This window comes from Theropithecus gelada, chromosome 18 (assembly GCF_003255815.1).
Source record: "Theropithecus gelada isolate Dixy chromosome 18, Tgel_1.0, whole genome shotgun sequence".
In the NCBI taxonomy this organism is placed as follows: Eukaryota; Metazoa; Chordata; class Mammalia; order Primates; family Cercopithecidae; genus Theropithecus; species Theropithecus gelada.
The window spans coordinates 10,755,755-10,779,604 of NC_037686.1; positions in this window are offsets into that span (position 1 = coordinate 10,755,755).

Here is a 23,850-nt window from a genome sequence, read left to right on the forward strand (position 1 = left end):
CTGGACCTTGTTGGGTTATTGAACTTTAAATGAAATTTGCCACACGGTGAGCATCTGTTAGGTGGCAGAGCCCTCGTTGTTGGGTGAGTCAAGCTGGTCAGGCAAAGTCACTGTACTGTTCGATACAGTTTTCCTGTTCTAATATGGTTCCTTAGAGAGGTTACTGAATAACTGTGCTGATGAATAAAAGAGACAAGAGAAAGGATAATATTTTGAGAGAGTAAAGTACAATATGTAACATAACATATAAAGCAAATGAAATATGTACATTTTTTATAGTTATCAGAATGTGATTTTTAGCTAGCCAAGAATCGAATTGTCATTTTTTTCTTTTAAAGTGGTGTCTTGGGACCACTTAATAATTTTATTTTATTTTATTATTTTTTTTGGAGAGAGAGTCTTGCTCTATTGTCCAGGCTGGAGTACAGTGGCACAATCTTGGCTCAGTGCAGCCTCCACCTCCTGGGTTCAAGCGATTCTCCTGCCTCAGCCTCTGGAGTAGCTGGGACTACAGGTGCGTGCCACCACGCCTGGCTATTTTTTTGTATTTTTTTTTTTAATATGGGGTTTCACTATGTTGACCAGGATTGTTTCGATTTCCTGACCTCATGATCTGCCTACCTCGGCCTCCCAAAGTGTGGGGATTACAGGTATGAGCCACCACATCCGGCCTTGAGACCACTTTAAAAGTGGTCTTTACTTTACTTTCTTTAAATTAGTTTATTGTATTTTCGGTAGAATTTTCCTCTCCTTCCCCATTCAGAGCCTGAATCATGATCATGTTTTGTCTTCCAGTGAGATGGTTACAGGATCAAGGTCAAATGAATGTCAGAAAGAAATAAGACTTCAATAAATGGAATTTGTAGAATCTCATAGCAAGGGGTGATCAGATAGGGTTTAAAAAATATAAGTATATGATGCTGAGGCAGAGAAGGGTGGGTGGGTGAGGAGAAGGGTGAACCGACATGAAAGAGCGAAATGTATACAAACTTCTCTTTTCTCCTTCTCCTCCTCCTCCTCCTTCTCCTCCTCCTCCTCCTCCTTCTCCTCCTTCTTCCCCTTCCCCTTCTCCTTCCTTCCTTCCTTCCTTCCTTCCTTCCTTCCTTCCTTCCTTCCNTCTTCCTTCCTTCCTTCCTTCCTTCCTTCCTTCCTTCCTTCCTTCCTTCCTTCCTTCTCCTCCTCCTCCTCTTCTTCTTCATTAGATTTAATCCTCACATCTCTTTTATTGATCACTGTTTATTGCACATCAGATGGAAAAAGGGAGGACTTTGATAAAACAGATCTATGCAAAGTGTTTTATCAAAAGTATGCCTTTGTGTAAGCCTGAGAGCAGAGTCTGAGACAAGAACTTGTGGGCACGTAAGGGAAAGAGAGGGAGCTGATTCACAGGTTCCTCATCAGGATGTAGAATGCGTCTCAGCATTGTCCACCTGAGTGTCACAGGAGGGTGGTATTTATCTTGTGGCCCCCATCCTCTATTGCTCCAGTGTTGCCTCATGGATCGTAATTCGTCCAGGCTTCCAGATTGCACATATATGAACGCCATGGTGTTAAAGAAGCACTGGGGCAGAAAATGAGAGATAACTGGTACATCAGAGGGGAGGAGCTGTCAACAGCACCTGTGCCAAGGGCATGTTACCTGTGCCAAGGTAATGTAACCTGTACAACCGCACAAGGTCTGGGTTTGGTTTAATGCGCTCATGTTGTTGGCTTGATATTCTTAATAATTTTTGGAACAAGTGGCTTTGCATTTTTATTTTTCACTGGTCCTTCCAAATTATTTGGCTGTCTGGCTGTCAGATGATGTTGCATGAAGTTGGTTATTACACAGTAGTTGGAGTAAAATAGTTGTTCCACGAGAATGTGGTAGGGCACAGTGGGTGTTTGATATACTGATATAATGTTCATAACATCCCTATGAGTTAGGTGCTGTTACCCCCATTTTAAAGATGAAGAAATGGGTCTGGGCATAGTGGCCCACGCCTGTAATCCCAGCACTTTGGGAGGGTGAGGTGGGTGGATTACTTGAGGCCAGCAGTTTGAGACCAGGCTGAGCAACATGATGAAACCCCGTCTCTACAAAAAATAGAAAAATTAGCCACGTGTGGTGGTGCACGCCTGTAATCCTAGCTACTCAAGAGGCTGAGGCAGGAGAATCACTTGAACCCGGGAGATAGAGGTTGCAGTGAGTGGAGACTGTGCTGCTACACTCCAGCTGGGTGACAGAGTGAGACTCCGTCTCAAGAAAAAAAAAAAAAAAAAGATGAAGAAATAAGGCTGGGTACAGTGGCTCACACCTATAATCCCAGCATTTTGAGAGGGCGAGGCAGGTGGATCACTTGAGGACAGGAGTTCAAGACCAGCCTGGCCAACATGATGAAACCCGTCTCTACTAAAAATACAAAAATTAGCTGGATGTAGTGGACATCTGTAGTCCCAGCTACTGTGGAAGCTGAGGCATGAGAATTGCTTGAGCCCAGGAGGTGGAGGTTGTGGTGAGTGGAGATCATGCCACTACACTCCAGCCTGGGCTACAGAGTGGAGGAAGAATATCTTGAGGCCAGGAGGTTGAGACCAGCCTGGGCAACATAGTGAAACTTCATTTGTACACAAATTTAAAAAAATTTGCTGGGCATGGTGGTGTACACCTATAGACCCAGCTACTCTGGAGGCTGAGGTGAGAGGATCATTTTAAGCCCAGGAGTTCAAGGCTGCAGTGAGCTATGATGGTACCACTGCACTCCAGCCTGGGTGACAGAGCGAGACTCTGTGGCTAAAAAATCAAAATGAAAAAAGATTAAGAAACAGATTCAGGTAAGGTAATTAATGTGATGGTTAATTTACAAGGCTGGTGGTAAATGATGAAGCTAGGATTCAAACTAGGGTCTGTGAACGGAAACTCGTGATTCTTTCTGTCACACATGCTTGAGAGTGAGGATGAGCCCTTTTTTTTTCTGCCTTGTATCTTCTGTACAGACTAAAGTTTAGAGGTATGTTCCCCATCAGCCGTAAGTGATGCTCTCGCCACATTCTAACACACTGGACGCTGTGTGGACACTTGGGTAGACCTGGGTTTGGCAACATCACCAAATTTTCTTCTTCCTTCTTGGATAAGTGAAGAGAGAAGCCATAGAAGTTAGCCAGAGATGCCACAGGGAAGAAGGCATCTGGGCGCATTTTAATTTATTTTTATTTTTTAGAGATAGTGTCTCACTGCACTGCCCAGGCTGGTCTCAAACTCCTGCGCTCTAGCAGTCCTCCCACCTTGGCATCCCAAAGTGCTGGAGTACAGGCAGGGTACATCTTAAAATTAAAGGGGCCAGGCATGGTGGCTCACGCCTGTAATCCTGGCATTTTGGGAGGCTGAGGCAGGCAGATCACTTCAGGTCAGGAGTTAGAGACCAGCCTGGCCAACATGGTGAAACCCGTGTCTACTAAAAAAAAAATACCAAAATTAGCCGGGCGTCGTGGTGTGAGCCTATAATCCCAGCTACTCAGGAGGCTGAGGCAGGAGAATCGCTTGAACCCAAGAGGTGGTGGTTGCACTGAACCGAGGTCGCGCCACTGCACTCCAGCCTGGGCAACAAGAGTGAAACTCTGTCTCAAAAAAAAAAAAAACAAAACAAAAAACAATGTTATCTGGGTGAGACTACATATACCTCCTATCTAATGAATGGAGAGCAATTAAGTGCAGCAAGAGTAGAACGTGGTGGAGCCGATTTGTTGGCTGAGATTCGGGTGATCAGCTGATTCCAAACCCAGCGTGGTGAGAGCTGCATGTTCCCACCCAGCCTCTCTCCTAGGCACTGTGACCTGCACCGCGTCCCCTCCCTGCTGGAGCCACACAGTGGCTGGAGTGTCGCAATCATGTGAAAGTTGCTCCTGCCCAGCACACACCATTGAAAACCTGAAGCAGACTTTTTTCTTTTCATTTCTTTTTTAAAAAATTTCCCTCTGAAAAACTTCACAAGGCATCTGTGTGTGGCCCACTTCACTGGATATGAAAGTAATAAGAAGGTAATGCTTGATTGGACCGTAGGCCTGGCTTGACTGAGACAGCCCTGGTTTATACGTGATATTATTATTAATAGTGTCGCCTTTTACTCTTAAAGGGCCCAGGTTTGGGTCATAAATTAAATGGTTGCTCTAGTTATATTACATCTTCAGACAGCAAGTAACTTATCTAATTGAATATTTGTTTGGCTTTCCTGTTTTCGAAAAGCTTTATGGTTGTCAGAGCAGGCTCCACACTACCTGTGGCACCATTACTACGCTAGCAAGTATGCTCTTCTCAGCCCCGCGGAGCAGGTGACTTAAGTTGGGCCAACCACACTACCTGGCCTCGGTGACTGGTCTGAGGGAGTGGACATGTGGCCTAAGCCAGGATCCCATTATCATCATCTGGGATTGTCTAACTGAATCCAGGATAGAAGATAATCTTTCCTCTTGTGAGCTGAGATATTATAAGGATCCAAGCCCAGTGTTGCCTGAGGTTAAACGCCCTGGCAGGAAAAAGTGGCTTCAGTTATAGGACAATGTGGCTCATCTCCCAGAGTGTGCCTGTGACTTCCTTTCTCCTCCCATCTTCTCCTTTGTTCTCTTGCCTCTTTGCCCCCAATTCCTGTCCCCTTTGCATACAGATCAGTTCAGCTTTCTCCAGCCCTACATCCAAACGTAGGCACTGCATGTCATTGGTGCATCTGAACACCCTTATGGGGCAATCCTAAACAATGGGCTGCCACGGGCATGGTGGCACATGCCTGTAACCCAGCTACTTGGGAGGCTGAGGCAGGAGAATCTCTTGAACCTAGGAGGCGGAGGTTGCAGTGAGCCACGATTGAGCCATTGCACTTCAGCCTGGGCAACAAGAGTGAAACTCTGTCTCAAAAAATTAAAAAATAAAAATTAAAAACACTGGGCTGCCAACCTCAGGACCCAGTCCCCACCTCCCGCTTCAGGAGGAACAGGGCAAAATGGAGATCTGTCCCCACTCCTCAGCCCCACTCGGATCACAGAGATAGAGCATTTTTATTTCCAAAATCACTTGTTCTGTCTATTACAGTAGTAAATTGTGATACTATATATTCATGTTGAGAAGAAGATAGGCAAAGAACAATATACCATCAACTAAGAATGATAAAAGGAAATAGTGAGATTTTCATTTCAAATGCAAAGTTCAATAAAACAGCATTAAATCAGTCCATGATCTTACACACAAAAACTTAAGATTGTGGCTTTTTTGCATAAAAAGTAGAAAACATTAGTCTAGACTCTTTTGTTCTGAGTTTCAGAAAGTTAACTTGAACAAACCTGAACAAAAATGGGGAGTGAATTGGTTTATGGAACCAACAGTGAGATGAGTAGGGAGAGCTTTCTCGAGGACAACTGGAACAAGATAATCAAAGTTTTCAAAGTGCTCTTTCCATCCATGAGTTTTGATCCTCTCTACCTGTTTGCTTCACTTTCTCCTCCTTCATGTGGGCTTTTTCCACTATCAGGGCACTTAGCCTTAGGCAACACTGGGCTTGGATCCTCTAGCATCATAGCTCACAAGAGGAAAGGGTATCCTGGATTCAGCTAGAAAATTCCAGGTGAAACCCCGTCTGTATTAGCTGGGCATGGTGGCAGGCACCTGTAGTCCCAGATACTCAAGAGGCTGAGGCAGGAGATCGCTTGAACCCTGAAGGCAGATGTTGCAGTGGGCTGAGACTGTGCCATTGCCCTCCAGCCTGGGCAACAGAGTGAGACTGTGCCAAAAAAAAAAAAAAAAAAGCCAGGCGCAGTGACTCATGCCTGTAATCCCAACACTTTGGGAGGCCAAGGCGGGCAGCTCACCTGAAGTCAGGAGTTCGAGACCAGCTTGGCCAACATGGTAACACCCTGTCTCTACTAAAAATACAAAAAAATTAGCCAGACACGGTGTCGCCCACCTGTAGTCCCAGCTACTCAGGAGGTAGAGGCAGGAGAATTGCTTGAACCCAGGAGGTGGAGGTTGCAGTGAGCCTAGATTGCACCACTGCACTCCAGCCAGGGTGACAGAGTCTCCACAGGGTGACTCTGTATCGAAAAAAAAAAAAAAATTCCAGGTAAGAATATTTTTGCTTAGGCCACAGGCCCTCAGACCAGTCACGGAGGCCAGGTAGTGTGCTTGGCCTAGCTGAAGTCACCTACTCCCACATGGGTGGGTAGGGCACACTTGTTAGCATAGTAGTAGTGCCTTAGGTGTGTGGAGCCTGCTCTGATGGCCAGGCAGGAACTAGCAAGGCCTGGCTCTGTGTGAACATGCAGTGTTTGATTTTTTTGTCCTTGTGATAGTTTACTGAGAATGATGGTTTCCAGCTTCATCTATGTCCCTATAAAGGACATGAACTCATCCTTTTTTATGGCTGCATAGTATCCCATGGTGTATATGTGCCACATTTTCTTAATCCAGTCTGTCACTGATGGTCATTTGGGTTGATTCCAAGTCTTGCTATTGTGAATAGTGCTGCAATAAACATACGTGTGCATGTGTCTTTATAGCAGCATGATTTATAATCCTTTGGGTATGCACCCAGTAATGGGATGGCTGGGTCAAATGGTATTTCTAGCTCTAGATCCTTGAGGAATCGCCACACTGTTTTCCACAACGGTTGAACTAGTTTACAGTCCCACCAACAGTGTAAAAGTGTTCCTATTTCTCCACATCCTCTCCAGCACCTGTTGGTGAAACTCAGTTTCTACTAAAAATACAAAAAAATTAGCTGGCTGTGGTGGCGTGTGCCGGTAACCCCAGCTACTTGGGAGGCTGAGGCAGGAGAATCAGTTGAATCCCAGAGGCAGAGGTTGCAATAAGCCAAGATTGCACCATTGTACTTCAGCCCGGACAACAAGAGCGAAACTCCGTCTCACAAAAGCAAAAACAAAAACAACCTTATGACCTTAATTTATTGAAACAGATACTCACAACTCTCCTTCATGGTGGCTTAAACTTGAGTGCCCTTGAGCTGCTTTTATTTCTTTTCTTAGCCTTGGAAGATTATTTTCCTTACCTTCTTACTCTCTAGGAATGCATTTAAGTGGGTGTGATTATATTGAAGTTAACATTTGTCAGAGACTTGCAGGTTGTCTGGTCTGCTATGTTGTTAGATTTGGAGTCTCCATCTAGAACTTTTGAGTCTGTCTCAGAGATAGTCTTTTCTTTTTCTTTCCCCACAAGTCACTTCACTGCCCTGTCAGGGGTTGTGGGAGGAGTCGGTTGTAGTAGTGAGCACCACTGCTTTGTTCTAGCTTTTAATGTACTAGAACTCTATAGGCAATGCATATTTGGAAATGATTCTATATGGCAAGTATGCTTATAAATGAATGAAACTGTATGTTAGAAATAATAGCAGCCAATATTGCTTAGTAAGTGTGATCCTAAAATGTGGCATGTAAACAATTTCAAAATTCACTAGAGGCTAGAACACGTTCTTTAAGTGAATCTCACATGAACACTTTTGTAAAATAACTAAGATTTTCCTAATTCATGGATTTTTGTAGGATATATATCTCTATATTTTTAATGCTGACATACATTAGTGGACCTGAAATTGTTCAACCACAAACGTGAAGGGTGAGAGGGGGAGCTGACAGAGGAGGAAATCCTGAACGATTTTTATTTGGAATAATGAGAAAGGTCTTTGAGGTAGCATTTAGCCAAGACATTGTTTCCTCCTTGCTGGGGGTGGAAGGTGTGGTGGTCCTTAAGATAAACTGCAGTGAGAGCTGAGGAAAAAATAAACAGCTGTGTTGTTACAGGCAGTTGAAGAAAAGCTATGATGGTGGAAAAGTTTATAAATCTGAACTGTGGGCAATTTTAGACAAGAGAAAATTCATCTGTTTTGAGAAAGGAAGTGACTAGTATGGCTACAATATAGTTATGTGTAGTTATAAAAGAGGATTAGTAAATAATATACATTGGACAATAAAAGAAAAAAGGATCTGTACGGAACCAGAATAGGCATGTTTCCCTCAGCTGCTCCCTTGCTAAGGGTCTCATCAATGCCTTCAAAGGGACAAGTTGGTGGCAACACCAGGATGCCTCTGTAGTTATATTTGTGCCATGGGGTCTGTGTCTGTTGCATGAATGACCTTCTCTCTATTCCTAGGTTCTTTGTTACACACTTCATTAGGTGTGTTCGGTCACTCTCAACATTGTTTTTAGTTGTATTCTTAAGGATTGAAGCCAACCAACCAATTAACCAACCAGCCAACCGTCAGATGAGTATGCCCAAGCCTCCTGATATTATTCAGGAGAGAAACCTGAATTGGGTCAATTCACCTAAGGTTGGCAGTGCAGGTACACAGCCTCCTTCAGGGTGGATTCTGCATTAGGTCTTTCTAGCTGGGTATGCCGTGGTATTTTTGCTTGGATCAGCAACGTAAGAGCATTTCTGTAACAAGGACAACACACTGGAATGGGACGCAAAGCCCCTTTAACTGCTGACAGGGCCCTGCTTCAGGCAGCACACAGTTCTGTCTAAAATCTCTAGAGAGCCACCCCTTGAACACCTGGTGGGAAGAGAGTGGCAGGTTTGTTGGAAGCAATCACACCCTTGGCACAGATAAGAAGATATGATCCTGGGTGTGATTATCCCAGCCTGAAATCTATTGAAACCGTCTCTCTCATTTTCTCTGCAGTAAGTTTTTATTTTCTATTTGGTCTGCTTTGTTATCCTCCTGGACAAACGTCGAGCAAGGTATGGAAAAGAGGACCTTTTTTTTGATAGGAAGGAAGGGCTAAAAAAAAAAAAAAAAAAAAAAAAAAGGCAGCTGCATAGTCTGTTTTTCCTGGTAATTTACCAGCAATGAAAACCCCAGCAGTGACTGTGATGCCTCCTTTCTGAGCAGTGAGATCTTCCTGATCACAAACTGCCCAGAAGTCACAGGTGATGCCTTCTTCCCTCCCTAGAAAGGAATGGTTATGGTGAAGTTGCTTCCTGGTGGAGGAAGTGAATACTCCAGGATGTGACGCACGTATTGATAGAAGTTAGAGGACTGCCTTTAGTAATGTAGCAGTTATTACATGTAACTCTCATCATTTAAAGATGGATGATTGGTTTTACTCCTTTTCAATATTTAGCTGCCTCAAACTATAACTGCTTTCTATTTTAAGATCAAAATAAGCAAGAAAAACTTGTGGTTAGTAAATAACAGACTAGGTAAATCCTAAAGGATTTGATTTCATACCATCAAAGAGAGACATTTGCTAACAGGCAAAACATATTTCAGTCCACATTTGTGTCAATGGCATAAAAGCGACAAGATTCCTGCCCTTTTGTGTTTCACATATCTGTAATTAACACTTTCCTTAATATGTCCTTTGAGTGTTTATATACATATATACATGTATGCATTCATATAATTGAAGCCTGATGAAACCCAAACATTTATGTGAAAATTAAGTGTTTTTTAATTTACCATTTAGTGCCTGTTGCCAGCTACTGAGGATCTCTTCTTGAAAAAATAGAAAGTGGAAATGACGTAACAGTCTATTTGATGACCAAAGATAAAATGATTATTATATGGTTTAAATGGTTTCTTTAGTTAAAAGCAATTAAATCTTTGGCCTTGTAATACTGCATGTTGGTTGACTAGTTCTCATTCCCACACCAGCTGGCTGGCAGACCTAGATTCTTCAGTATTTTCCACATAAAATCTGGAATGAACATTGTCTTAGTTGGTTTCTGATGCTATAACAAAATACCTTAGAGTGGGTAATTTGTAAACAACAGGAATCCATTGCTTACAGTTCTGGAGGCTGGGTAGTCCAAGACCAAGGATCCAGCAAGTTCAGTGTCTGGTGAGGGTCAGTTCCTCATTGATGGTGCCTTGTTGCTGTGTCCTCACAAAGCAGAAGAGGAAAAAGGAGACAAGCAGGCTCCCTCAAGCCCTTTTATAAGGCACAAATCCCATTCATGAGGGTGGAGTCTTCATGCCTAATCACCTCTTAAAGTCTCTACCTCATAATACTATTGCATTAGAAATTAAGTTTCAATATGAATTTTGGAGGCGACACAAACCGTAGCAGACACTTACTGTTCTGTGTGTCAAAACTCTGCCCTTTTAAAGTAGACCACCACCTCCACTGTCAGGCAATGGAAGCTGTCATCATTTTGGCCACAGCGATTGGTCTAGGGGTGGACACTTGACCCATGCTGGGCCTGCCACAGGATCCCCTCTGGCCTCAGTAGGTGGTGGAGCTGTAAGACCTGGGGCTGTGGGGGACTGTGTTCCCTGCCACAGTGAGGTATTGAGGTCAGCATCCAGAGACGAGCAGAGATGAGAAATGGAGAGTGAGTGGGTTCCTGCTCCTGGTTCCACGCCCATTTCTAGCTTTTCAGAGATGGGCTTAAGTGAACATCTCCCTTCTTTCCACACCCCCACTCTTTTTTCTAAACTAGTTAGAATCAGGTTTTTTTGTTTTTCTTTTTTTTCACATGCAAACTAAAGAGTCTATAAAGGAAGAAAATTCAGCCACATGGGAGATTACCTTCAGCATTTCACTTAAAATATCTCCCTCCAGGCTTTTGTTACTCGCCCAAGTTTCTCCTTCCCTATGAGCCCAGTGTCTTCCTCCAAATGCACTCCGTACCCCTCCGCCATTAGAATTGGGCAGTCTGCATTTCTTCTCTTCCACTGATTGAAGCAAAACTTTTCTTTCTTTTAAAAAACATATTTTTCCTCTTACTTAAGAAACCAAAGCCCAACCAATGTGTTGCTATTGCAAATGTGGCTTTATTAAGATGTTCTTCCTACAAAGGAATTTTTGTATTGACTGCTAAGAGAATACAAATTATTCCATATTATAATGCCTGTGATTTTTTTGATCATTGTCCTCACTAGCTAAGCAGCTTAATGTCATTTTCAAGGCACTTTAACAGTACATTTTATTTGGAATAGCCAATCTTTCTCTCTTTCTTTTTCCACCCCATTTTCCATGTAAAACCTAGACACACCTCTCATTGATTCTGCCATTACATCCCACGCTGACCAATATAATCTAAATCTTCTTTCTTTTCATTGAAGATCTTCAAATTCTACCACTTCCACATATTTTATGATTTACTTGAATGAAATGTTTGAAGTGACTTGTGATTTTGCTCAAAATAAATGCACATGCCATATTTAGGAATTTCTCCCTCACTCCCACCTTTCCCACTTCCCCCAACTGTTCTTGCTGTTGAAATAGAGGTGTGTCTGAGAGGGCAGAAGATTGGAAAGGAAGAAATGACAATTTTCTTAAATTATTTCTAATGTTACCGAGAAGGGGAATTCTGGAGGAAGATGACTATTATAGCTCCATCCTGGGGTGCAATTCTCTCTCTGAAATCTAAATAAGAACACTTGACGGTGTAGGGATAGGGCTTAAGGAGGCTTTTTTTTTTGTGCTTGCAGCAAATGAGACATTGATATTTTCTCAATTACCTTGACTGTGCTGGATCAAAAATGGCCATCAATTCTTTTCAGCCTCTCCCATGAAAAGCTGGTGTGCCTTTCTCCTCCCTTCAAATCTGGGCTGCTGGCTTTGTAAATTGCTTTGACCAGTAAAATGTAGTGGAAGTGATGTATGACTTCTCAGCAAGGTCTTCAGAGGTCTTGCAGTTTTTGCTCATTCCCACCTGGAATGTTTCTCCACCATACTACAAATGGAGCAGTCCTGCCAGGTCAGCTGTGTGGAAGAGGTTAGTGTTTTCATACTTAACTGAGACCTATCGACTGTGCGCTTTTCTCTAGCCATATTCAGATGTTTGGGTACAGATGTGAAGTAGGTGCAAAGTTGAATTCAATTACGATTGGGGTTTAGAGTGTGAAGGAGTTCAGGATGGTCAAGATAACTGATCATGTGTGGAAGGGAGTGGTTACAATGATGGCTCCCGGAAGGAATATAAGCCCATTAAGGGGACAAGTGAAGAAGACATGAGGAGGGTAAGGATTTAGGAAAAGGGGCAACATAAATGGATTGAATACAACCTTGTGAGAAAAGCTGCCAGTGGTGTTACTTGTTTAGCATCTGATGCTAGTACACATTGTGATCGTAGGAAAACTACTTACATTTATTGATTTGTACAATCAGGGAGTTGTACTAGAATAAACTCTAAGATTTCTTTGCAGCTCTAATGATTTGTCATTCTAGGAGTCCATGTAAAAGTAGCCTATGACATAGACACTAATGAGGAATGATTCAGTTTTACCAAAAAAAAAAAAAAAAAAAAAATACTGGCAAACCGCTGCTAAGGTCTCTCATAAAGCTTAAGGTTAATTAGCCACTAATTATTTCTCTCACTTGTTTGCTGCGTTCTTTTTGGATGGCTGCTGCACAAATAAGTACTTTTGGAATAAGCATTTAGAGATTTAATGAGACGTATCTGGAATCACTGGAAACATGGGCTAAAGGACAGAACAACACAGTGGGAGGAAGGAGTGCTGGGTTTCTGCCCTACCTCTAACTCTGTTCTGTTTTGTTGTGTAAGTCATGCTTACTGCTTTCACTATGATTTATTAAAAGTTCTGAGAGACTTTGTAATTTTTGCTTCACATGAATATTTGACTAAATCAGAGCTGGATACAGAAGCCCTGGAATAGAAGGGGTATGATTGTATTATTTCACTTGTTCGTCAGTAACTAGACTAGATAATGCAGCCATGATGGCATTTTGGGAAAGATGTGAAAGCAAATAAGATTTTTAGCATCCTAGTCAAAGGGTTTTCATTTTAATTGAAAAGAAGCTTCTAATACTCATGCCATTGCTCGTGCTGGCAATTGCAGCCACCACTGTACCTGACTATTGCAATTTCTTCAAACTTGTCTGCCTGCGTTCTTTGGTTCTTGCTTCAGTTTATTCACCACCTAGCGGCTAGAGGTGACCTTTTATAAAGTAAGTCAAGTTGTTTCACTTCCTTTCTTGAAGCCTTCCATTGACTTCCTATTAGGTTGACCATAAAGTCCAGACTCCTCATTTTTGCCTTCAAACTCTTGCAGGAAATGACCTGCCCTGAACTAATTTCCACTTCATTCACCATGTTCCGGACACACTGATCTACTCTCCCCAAAACATAGAGAATTCTTCCCTATCTCAGGACTTGGTACCAGTGGGTCTCTCTACTTGGAAAGCTCTTTCAGATCTCTGCAGGGCTCGCTGATCACTATAAACACTTGCCTTTTTTGTTTGTCTTTTGGTTTTCTGTCTCTCTTTGAACTAGACAGAAATATGTGATATGCCCTTGTCTATTCCACTGGCTGGTGTAGCCCCTGTGCTTAGGAGAGCATCTAGTAGGTACACAGCACAATTTTTAATGGCAAAGAGAGGGAGCACATAAGTACGTGGAGTAGAAGGTAGTTTGTCTAGAGTCAGTTGAAGGGGCTTGAGCCTGGGCTACTCAATTCTAAAATACTGGCTATTTCTAAGAAACTTTTATTTTAGTTTCGGGGTACATGTGAAGGTTTGTTTCATAGGTAAACTCATGTCATGGAGGTTTGTTGTACAGATTATTTCATCACTCAGGAATTAAACCGAGTACCCAATTATCTTTTCTGCTCCTCTCCCTCCTCCCACCTTCCATCTTCAAGTAAACCCCAGTGTCTGCTGTTTCCTTCTTTGTGTTCGTAAGTTCTCAGCATTTAGCTCCCACCTATAAGTGAGATCATGTGATATTTGGTTTTCTGTTCCTGCGTTACTTTTCTGAGGATAATAGCCTTTAGCTCCATCCATGTTCCTGCAAAAAACATGATCTCAATTTTTCTATGGTTGCATGGTATTCCATGATATGTATGTACCACATTTTCTTTATCCAATCTGTCATCGATGGGCATTTAGGTTGATTCCATGTCTTTGCTATTGTGAATAGAGCTGCAGTGAACATTTGTGTGCATATGTCTTTGTGGTAGAATGGTTCATATTCCTTTGGGTATATACCCATTAATGGGATTGCTGGGACGAATGGTAGTTCTGCTTTTAGCTCTTTGAGGAATCACCACACTGCTTTCCACAATACTGACCATATTATCTGTCCCATGACTATTAAAGCTTTACTTCTTACATCTTGAAAAATCTGTAGGTTTCAAGATTCCCTGCTTAAAATGCAAATAAACTTGTGAGTTTACTTATAAAGCTTATACCAACTAACGTTTTGGTTCCTAGTGACCACCTAGGAATCAATAGGATACAGGATGTGTAAGTGGCAAAGCCATGAGCGGGGAAGTAAACAGAGCCAAAGGGCAAAGGGGCAACTAGGAAGAAAAATGTCAGAAAAGGGACAAAGTGAAAAAGTGGTGGGAGGAGAGAATGATACCAGCATTTTGTCTAGAGTGGGAACATTTTTGTGTCCCAGTCTATAAGACAGTGGTACTGTTGACAACTGGTAATGTATGTTTCCAAGTATCAGAAAGTTTTTGGCTTTTAAGCTGATTCTCTCTCTTTTTTTTGTGTGTGCATAATAAAGGATCAAGCAATTTAAAGCAGATCCTTGATAGTTTTTCTTGGTTACAGATAAACTGGGGAAGGGAAAGCTATGTCTGCTAACAAACAAGGAGAACCCACCATTATTACATAAGACAATGTAAGTTGCTCAGCATAAGCATTTCAAAGAAAGATTTGGTATCCTATAAAGTTGCAGTTTCTATGGTGACAATGTATTTTTAATGACACCATTAAACGGTAGTATGACTAGTTGTAACTAAGGAGTACTGAATAGTCACAGCTGTGCTGTTTGAAGTTTATGTGTCTATTTTCCAGGATGGTTTTAAATGACTTCAAAAATAAAAGTGTTGTATAGCAGAACATCACTTTGGTATATAATATATTTACATTTTACAAATAGAAAAGGCCTTAGAGAATGTGAATTCTCATTTCACCGCATGCATGCACACATGAACATGAGTTAAACACATATGTGTGCACATGTTATAGACGAAGATATGGAGACAAAGATTAAGTAGTTTTTCCAGCTTATTTAGTTAGTGACAGAATTAGGCTAAGAGCTCAGGTTTTCCCACCTGGAAAGCAGTTTCCGTCTACCATTGCATACTGCTTCTTCCCCACACAATACAGCACACAGCCACTCCATGTTCTTTTCATACATCACAATTAGTAAGAAGTTGCAGGCCGGGCACGGTGGCTCACGCCTGTAATCACAGCACGTTGGGAGGCCGAGGCGGGCGGATCACAAGGTCAGGAGTTAGAGACCAGCCTGGCCAACATGGTGAAACCCCATCTCTACTAAAGATACAAAAAATTAGCTGGGCGTGGTGGCAGGTGCCTGTAATCCCAGCTACTCGGGAACCCGAGGCAGGAGAATCGCTTGAATCCGGGAGGCGGAGGTTGCAGTGAGCTGAGGTCGCGCCATTGCACTCTAGACTGGGTGACAGGGCGAGACTCTGTCTCAAAAAAAAAAAACCAAACAAAAAAATAAGTAGCAATGCGTTTGTATCACCCTGTGGGGTTGCGAGGTGATTAGGACCCAGTTGAAATAGTAATGAATTAGTAACATAATTGATAGAGTCTATAGATGGATTTCAAGAGCTTTAAAAATTGTTCACAGGTGTGTACATGCATATATTTTTCTAATGAGGGGCTTTACCAATTCTTAAGGAATTTGTGACCTCTTTCCAAATAAGTGACAAATTATGGCTCTTGCCCCATTTATAATGTCAAAATACCATAAACAAAAAGGAAAAGTAAATAGTATATTGAGAAAAACATTTATGATAAAAGATTAATATCCTTAATTTATGAAGAACATATACACATCCAGAAAAATATCAAGACCCAGCTGAAATTAGAGTAAAGGAAATAAATGGAAAATATACCTAACAGGAGGTAAAAATGGTTAATATAAATGAAAATTATTCTTCCTCTTTAGTTATTAGTGAAAAGAAAATTAAAACAATAAAAATTTACCATTTTCACCTATTGAAATAGCACAGATTGAAGACAACCATGGTAGTATTCTATGTGGTGAAGAGACGGTGAGATAACCGGATTTCTATACTGTTGACTGTTACTGGGAGCACAGGTTGGGGTGAAGTTTTTGGGAATTAAATTAATAATTTGGACTAAGAGCCTTAAAAATGTTCATAACCGGGTATGGTGGCTCATGCCTGTAATCCTAGCACTTTGGGAGGCTGAGGCAGGCAGATCACGAGGTCAGGAGTTCCAGCCCATCCTGGCCAACATGGTGAAACTTTGACTCTACTAAAAATACAAAAATTAGCCAGGCATGGTGGCGCATGCCTGTAATCCCAGCTACTCAAGAAGCTGAGGCAGGATAATTGTTTGAACCCAGGAGGCAGAGGTTGCAGTGAGCTGAGATTGTGCCACTGCACTCCAGCCTGGGTGACAGAGAGAGACTCCAAGGCTCTGTCTCAAAAAAAATAAAAATAAAAAGTTCATAACCAGTAATTCAAATTCCAAGGAAATGCTTTCATTCTAAGGCAATAATCAGAAGTGCTCACTAAGATTTATCTGTAGAAGTGTTTCTTTTAGTGTTAGGTAAAATAGTAAAAAATGTGGAAAAACACAGATGTCATGTATAACATAGGGAAAATGTTAAATAAAATATTGCATTTCTGTGAATCCAATAAATTGTCTTGATAATTTTGTTAATGATATGGAAACCTCTTGTGATATAAGATGATATTTAAAACTACTCAGACTTCTAAAATGCTTGTAGATTATTATTCTAATTAGATAACCTAATTAAAAGATACTTGAAGGAAATATACTAAAATGTTAGTAATGGTTATCTCCAGGGCCAGGGGATTCTTAATTATTATTTTTTTCCTTTTTGTACTTTTGTATATTTTCTCAGATTTCTATAGCGAATTTTTGTATTTTCAGAAGTGAAATAAAAGTTATGTAAAAAAGTTTGCTGAACATATTTTTCATGTTACCTCAGTTCTGATGTCACAAAAATCTGTTTTCCTAAAGAATGGTAGAAATTAGAAACACATCTTTTTGGGGGGGAAAAACAACCCAGCTCACTAAAATGCGATAAAATTTGACCTTTTTTTTCATTTAAAAAATATCTGTGTATCTGGGCGCAGTGGATCACGCCTGTAATCCCAGCACTTTGGAAGGGTGAGGCAGGAGAAAGGCTTGAGTCCAGGAGTTCGAAACCAGCTTAGACAACATTTCTATTACAAATAATAAAATAAAATAAAATAAAAATCTATGTAACCTATTTGGGCCAGATGCTGAGGAAACACACATGAATAAGATATTGTTGCTGACACCCACAGTTTATGTTCTACTGGGAAAGACAGGCATTTAATAAGGTTAGTAACACAGCTCATTTGTACTTTGTCATGTGGCAACACGAAGAAAAGAGTGATGAGGGATTCCTGAGGAAATAGAAAGATGGGGTGATATTTGATTCCAATCTTGAATGATGGGTAGGAGGTCATGAGGTGAGCAAAAATGAAATGATTTGCCCCATAAAGGGAAGATGATGTGTTAAGCATGGGGACATAAAAGGGGAGTACTGTTTTGAGAACAGGCCTTTTAATTTGGCCAGAAAGATGGAGAAAGGCCAGCTGTTGCAAGCTGTTTGTTTGTCAGATGTCTGAACCATGCCTTGTAAGCAAAAAGGGGTTATGAAAGTCACTGAGCCATACAAGTAAATCAGATTTGATTAGATAATGAATACGTAAAGGAATCATCTTTGCCTGCAACAACAGAAATAATGATTCAAGAATCATCCATTCAATAATTATTTAGATCTTTTTATTGAAGCAATACTCAATATGGTAGAGCTTTAAAAAAAATCTAAAGGTTCTACCAAGGTGCCGCTTTGCAGTGATTATCCCACAGAGGACATCTGATATCGGAGATGCATTGGTTGGGCATAAATTGGTATTAATGTGGCCAAAACCACAGTCTCCTTGTAAATTCAGTTGACAGACAAAAAATTTTGTTTTGTGGCTGCCAGCTCCATGAAGCAGTTTGCAATGGCATCTGCTATTTATAAAGGCTGTTTATATGTTGGAAGAGTGTGGCTGCATCCGTATCAAATCTTAACTTTAAATTAAAATTGAGCAAAGTGCGGGTTCTCTCTGTGTGCTTCACGTCAGTGTCCTGGTGAAGCTCTGTGGTGATCTTTATAATAAGAAGGTTATCTAATGGTCTAAGAACACTCTGGTTGTCTTTGCTTGGCCCAGGTATTATTCCTGAGCTTGCTATTAAATTGGTGCAAATGTGATTGTGGTTTTTGCCATTACTTTTAATGGCAAAACCCATTACTTTTAATGGCAAAAACCTCAATTATTTTTGCACCAACCTAATATAATCACGAATTACAACATGGGTGTATTTATCCCTCACATTTTTCAAGTGCCAGTATTTTTTAGAAGGATCACTTTTTTCAGGACTACTATTGCATTGTTTCTGAATTGTGACGCTCTCCCACTTCCCAGTTGTAATAGTAGATAAATAATTGTAGTAATAGAGATAAATAACCAACTCCCAAATTAACTTACCCCTACACCCACATTCTTGGTTATCTTTATTTTTCATTTTTATTTATTTGTTTTTTTTGAGATGGAGTCTCGCTCTGTCACCCAGGCTGGAGTGCAGTGGTGCGATCTTGGCTCGCTGCAAGCTCCACCTCCCGGGTTCAAGCTATTCTCCTGCCTCAGCCTCCAGGGTAGCTGGGACTATGCCCGCCACCACGCCCGGCTAATTTTTTGTGTTTTTAATAGAGATGGGGTTTCACCGTGTTAGCCAGGATAGTCTCGATCTCCTGACCTCATGATCCGCCCTCCTCGGCCTCCCAAAGTGCTGGGATTACAGGCGTGAGCCACCGCGCCCGGCCCATTCTTGGTTATCTTTTAAAAAGCATCTACCAGTTTAATTTGTATTTAAGATATGTAGCTCAGTTCTTGAATACTAGTGGTGATTATGTAAACGTGTTATTTAAGCATTTCCTGAGGTTTATCTTTCTCTCCTCTGCTGAGTGGTGGGAGGGAAGCTGCATGCTTATTCGTCACCTTATTTAAGATGACGATGTTGTTTAGTGAAAGAGGATTGGATTGTGATGCAGAAGACATAGTTCAATTTCAGCTTCAAAGTTTACTCACTGTATGATCTGTGACGGTTATGTGTCAACTTGACTGGGCAAGGGATGCCCAAATAGCCAGTAAAACATTATTTCTGAGTATGTCTGTGAGGTTGCTTCCAGAAGGGATTATATTTGAAGTGATAGACTGAGTAAAGATCTTTCCTCACCAATATGGGAGGGCATGATTCAATCCATTGAGGGCTCAAATAGAATAAAGGGTGAGGAAGAGTGAATTCACTCCTTCTCTTCTTTAGCTGAGACATCCATCTTCTCCTGCCCTTGGGCAGCAGATCTCCTGGTTCTTGAGCCTTCAGACTCTGGGACTTACACCAGTGCCAGCTTCCCACTCCTGGCCCTGGTTCTTGGGTCTTCTGACTTCGACTGAATTATATCACGGGCTTTCCTGATTCTTCAGCTTGCAGATGGCATATTGTGAGACTTCTCAACCTCCATAGTTACATAAACCAATTCCCATAATAAATATCCTTTTCTCTATCTCTATAAATCCTACTGGTTCTGTTTCTCTGAAGAACTCTAAATAATATACACCTAAGCCAAGAGCTGCTTAATTTCACTACAGTTTTTTCCTATATTCTTTATTTGTTGGTCGTATGTTATCCCAAGTTGAATCTGTGAAACCTGCTTGAGAAACAGACTTTTTAGAGCGATCTCGAAATAGAGAAAACCTTCAGGAGAGGATTTAAAATATAGTAATTTCTGGAAAATAAGATAGCAAGATAGCTAGAAAGATAAGGAGGCATGAAACTCAGGGAATCCATAAGAGTTAGAGAAGTGCAAGGAAATCCAGGGCCTAAGAGATCATTTCTCCATTGAAAGAAAGCAGTGGGGGATTATCTAAAATAATCATAATCATAATAAAATGATACATGTCAGGTAGGAAAGAGCTTTAAAATATCTGATGCAGAAGGCTGTGGGAAATAAGGAGACATAAAGAACTAATGCAATGAAGTAACCGATGGGGAAGATTTTTCTTTTTGTAGAAAATAGCCCAGGATGAATCACAATCTATAGACTTAACTCAGCTTATTTACTTGGAGTCTGAGAAAACAGCGTAGGGCTATTTAGTGAAAAGCACTCTTGGAAAATTACATGTAGATACCACTTCGTTTGATAAACTATACTCTGCTTTTGTTCTGAGACTTTCAACATTAGAGCAGGAATGTTTGTTTAGAGATTTAAAAATCTTTTAATAGACAATGCTTTAGAGCAATTCTAGGTTTATAGAAAAATTGCACAGAAATTACAGGGAGTTCCCAAATAATCCCCCTTCTCTCACAAGCAGTTTCCCCTATTATTAAAATCTTGAGCCGGGTGTGGTGGCTCATGCCTATAATCCCAGCACTTTGGGGGGCTGAGGCAGGCGGACCACTTGAGGTCAGGAGTTCGAGACCAGCCTGGCCAACATGGTGAAACCTAATCTCTACTGAAAATACAAACAATTAGTCAGGCGTGTGGTGCACACCTACAATCCCAGCTACTTGGGAGGCTGAGACAGGAGAATGGCTTGAACCCGGGAAGTGAAGGTTGCAGCGAGCCAAGATTGTGCCACTGTACTCTAGCCTGGGCAACAGAGTGAGACTTTGTCAAAAAAACAAAAACAAAAACAAAAAACAACAAACAAACAAACAAAAACTTGCATTAGTGTGGTACATTTGTTATAATTAGTGAACCAATACAAATGGATTATTATTAACTAAAGTACACAATCAATTTTGGGGCTCCCTCTTTTGTTGTATAGTTCTATGAATTTTGACAAATGCATGTCTCCACCATTACAATATCATACAGAATACTTTCACTGTCCTCAGAATCCTGCTTACCCCCTCTTCCTTTTCCTCAACCTGTGGCAACCACGGATCTTTTTGCTTTCTCTCTCCTAGTTTTGTCTAATATGCCATATAGTTGGAATCATATAGTACATAACTTTTTCAGATAAGCTTCTTTTACTTAGTAATACGCATTTAAGTTTCCTCGACATCTTTCATGACCTGATAACTCTTTTCTTGTTAGTGTTGACTAATATTCCATTGTCTGTATGTACCACAGTCTATTCATTCACCTACTGAAGGACATCTTAGTTGTTTCCAAGTTTTGACAATTAGGTGCTATAAACATCTGTGTAGTGGATTGTGTGTATCAGTTAGGTAAATATTAAGATGTGCGATTGCTGGATATGTTGTAAAAATTTGTTTAGTTTTGCAAGAAACTGCCAAACCATCTTTCAAAGCGACTCCACCATTTTGCTTTCCTACCAACAGTGGAAGTTCCTATCGCTCCACATCCTCATCTGCATTTGGTGGTGTCTGTTTTGGATTTTAGGCATTCTAGAGATGTGTAGTGCCATCTTACTGTTGTTGTAATTTGCAATTCCCTGCATATGATGTTGAGCATCTTTTAATTTTCTTGTTTGACATCTGTATATCTCTGGTAAGGCATCTGTTCAGTGATTTTGCCCATTTTAAAACTGAGCAGGCTGGGTGCGGTCGCTCACACCTGTAATCCCAGCACTTTGGGAGGCCGAGGGGACGTATCATGAGGTCAGGAGATGGAGACCATCCTGGCTAACATGGTGAAACCCCATCTCTGCTAAAAATACAAAAAATTAGCCGGGCGTGATGGCAGGTGCCTGTAGTCCCAGCCACTCGGGAGGCTGAGACAGGAGAATGATGTGAACCTGGGAGGTGGAGCTTGCAGGGAGCCGAGATCGCGCCACTGCACTCCAGCCTGGGCCATGAGCAAGACTCCATCTCAAAAAAAAAAAAAAAAAAAAAAAAACTGAGCACAGATCAGAACAAGGATCTCTGAGGGAGAAAAAAAGAAGTAAAATTGATCCACTATTTTTGTTTTAACAGTTGTTTGCATATTTTAACCACAAGACCTTTATTAGTTATGCATTTTGCAAAGATTTTCTCCCAGTCAGTAAGTTAGTTGTCTTTTTATTCTCTCAAGAGTGGATTAGAAGTTTTTAATTTCAATGAAGTCCAACTTATCAATTTATTTTTCATTGATTATGCTTTTGTTGTTGTATTAAAAAACTCACTTTAGGTCACCCTGCTTCTCTGTTGTTTTCTTCTAGAAGTTTTTTCTAGAAGTGTCTTTCATTTAGATCTATGATCCATTTTTAGTTAATTTTTGTAAAAGGTACAAGGCCCGTGTCTAGATTCTTCTTCCTCCTCCCCCTACTGCCCTTCCCCGCCCTCCTTCTCCTTCTTCCTCCTCCTCCTTCTTCCTCCTCTTCCTCCTTCTTCCTCCTCTTCCTCCTTCTTCCTCCTCCTCCTCCTTCTTCCTCCTCCTTCTTCTTCCCCTTCATGTAGATTTCCATTTGCTCCAGCACTATTTTTTGAAAGGAAAATCCTTTCTTGGTTGTATATCCTTTGCTGCTGTGTCAAAGATCTGTTGGATATATTTGTGTGGGTCTATTTCTGGACTCTCTGTCCTGTTTCATTTACCTTTTAATCAGTGTTTTTCAATACCGTACTGTATTGCTATAGTTTTATAGTATGTTTTGAAGTTAGGTAGTATCTGTCCTCCAAGTATTTTCTTTTTCAGCATTGTGTTGGCTATTTTGGGTCTTGCCTTTCCATGTATACTTTAGAACCAGCTTGTTAGTTGCCAGTTTGTCTATAGACAAAAAGCAAGCATCAGAACCAGATTCAGTTATGGCAGAGATTATGAATTATCAGACTGGTATTTTAAAATAATTATGATTACTAAACAAAGAGCACTAATGGAAAAAGTGGACAACATACAAGAATAGGTGCATAATATAAGCAGAGAGGTAGAAACTCTAAGAAAGAATCAAAAGGAAATGCTAGAAATAAAAAATATAAATAAAAAGGAACCGTAACAAAAATAAAGAATGCCTTTTATGCTCATCAGTGGACTGGGCATGGCCAGGGAAAAACTCAGTGAGTTTGAACGTATGTCAAGAAAACCTTTCAAAATTAAGATGCAAGGGGAAAAGAATAAAACAAATGGAACAAAATTATCAGGAACTCTGGGAGAATTACAAAATGTGTGGCATATGTGTAAGGGAATACCAAGAGAAGGAGAGAAAGAGACAGGACCCAGTGGCTCATACCTATAATCCTAGCACTTTGGGAAGCCAAAGTGGGCAAATCGTTTCAGCCCAGGAGTCAGAGACCAGCCTGGGTGGCATGGCAAAAGCCCATATCTACTATCACTAAAAAAAAAAAAAAAAGAAAATTAGTGGGGCAGGGTGGCATACACCTGTAGCCCCAGCTACTTGGAAGGCTGAGGTGAGAGAATCACCTGAGCCAGGAAGTTGAGGCTGCAGTGAGCTGTGATTGTGCCACTGCACTCCAGCCTGGCTGATGGGAGTGAGACTCCATCTCAGGTAGGGTAGGGGGAAGAAGGGGTGGGGGAGATAGAGAGACAGAGAGAGAGAGAGAGAGAATATTTGAAGTAATAATGACTGAGAATTTTTCGAGATTAATCACAGACACCAAACCACAGATTCAGGAAGCTCAAAGAACACTGCTATGGTTTGAATATTTGTGCCCTCCAAAATCATGTTGAAATTTAATCCCAAATGTGGCAGTATTGAGAGGTGGGATCTGTATGAGGTGATTGAATGGATTAATCCATTCGTGGATTAGTGGGTTAATAAATTAATGGGTTATCATGGGAGCAGGACTAGTGGCTGTATAAGAAGAGGAAGAAAGAGCTGAGCTAGCATGCTCAGTCTCTCACTATTTCCTTTTTTTTTTTTTTTTTTTTTTTTTTTTTTTTT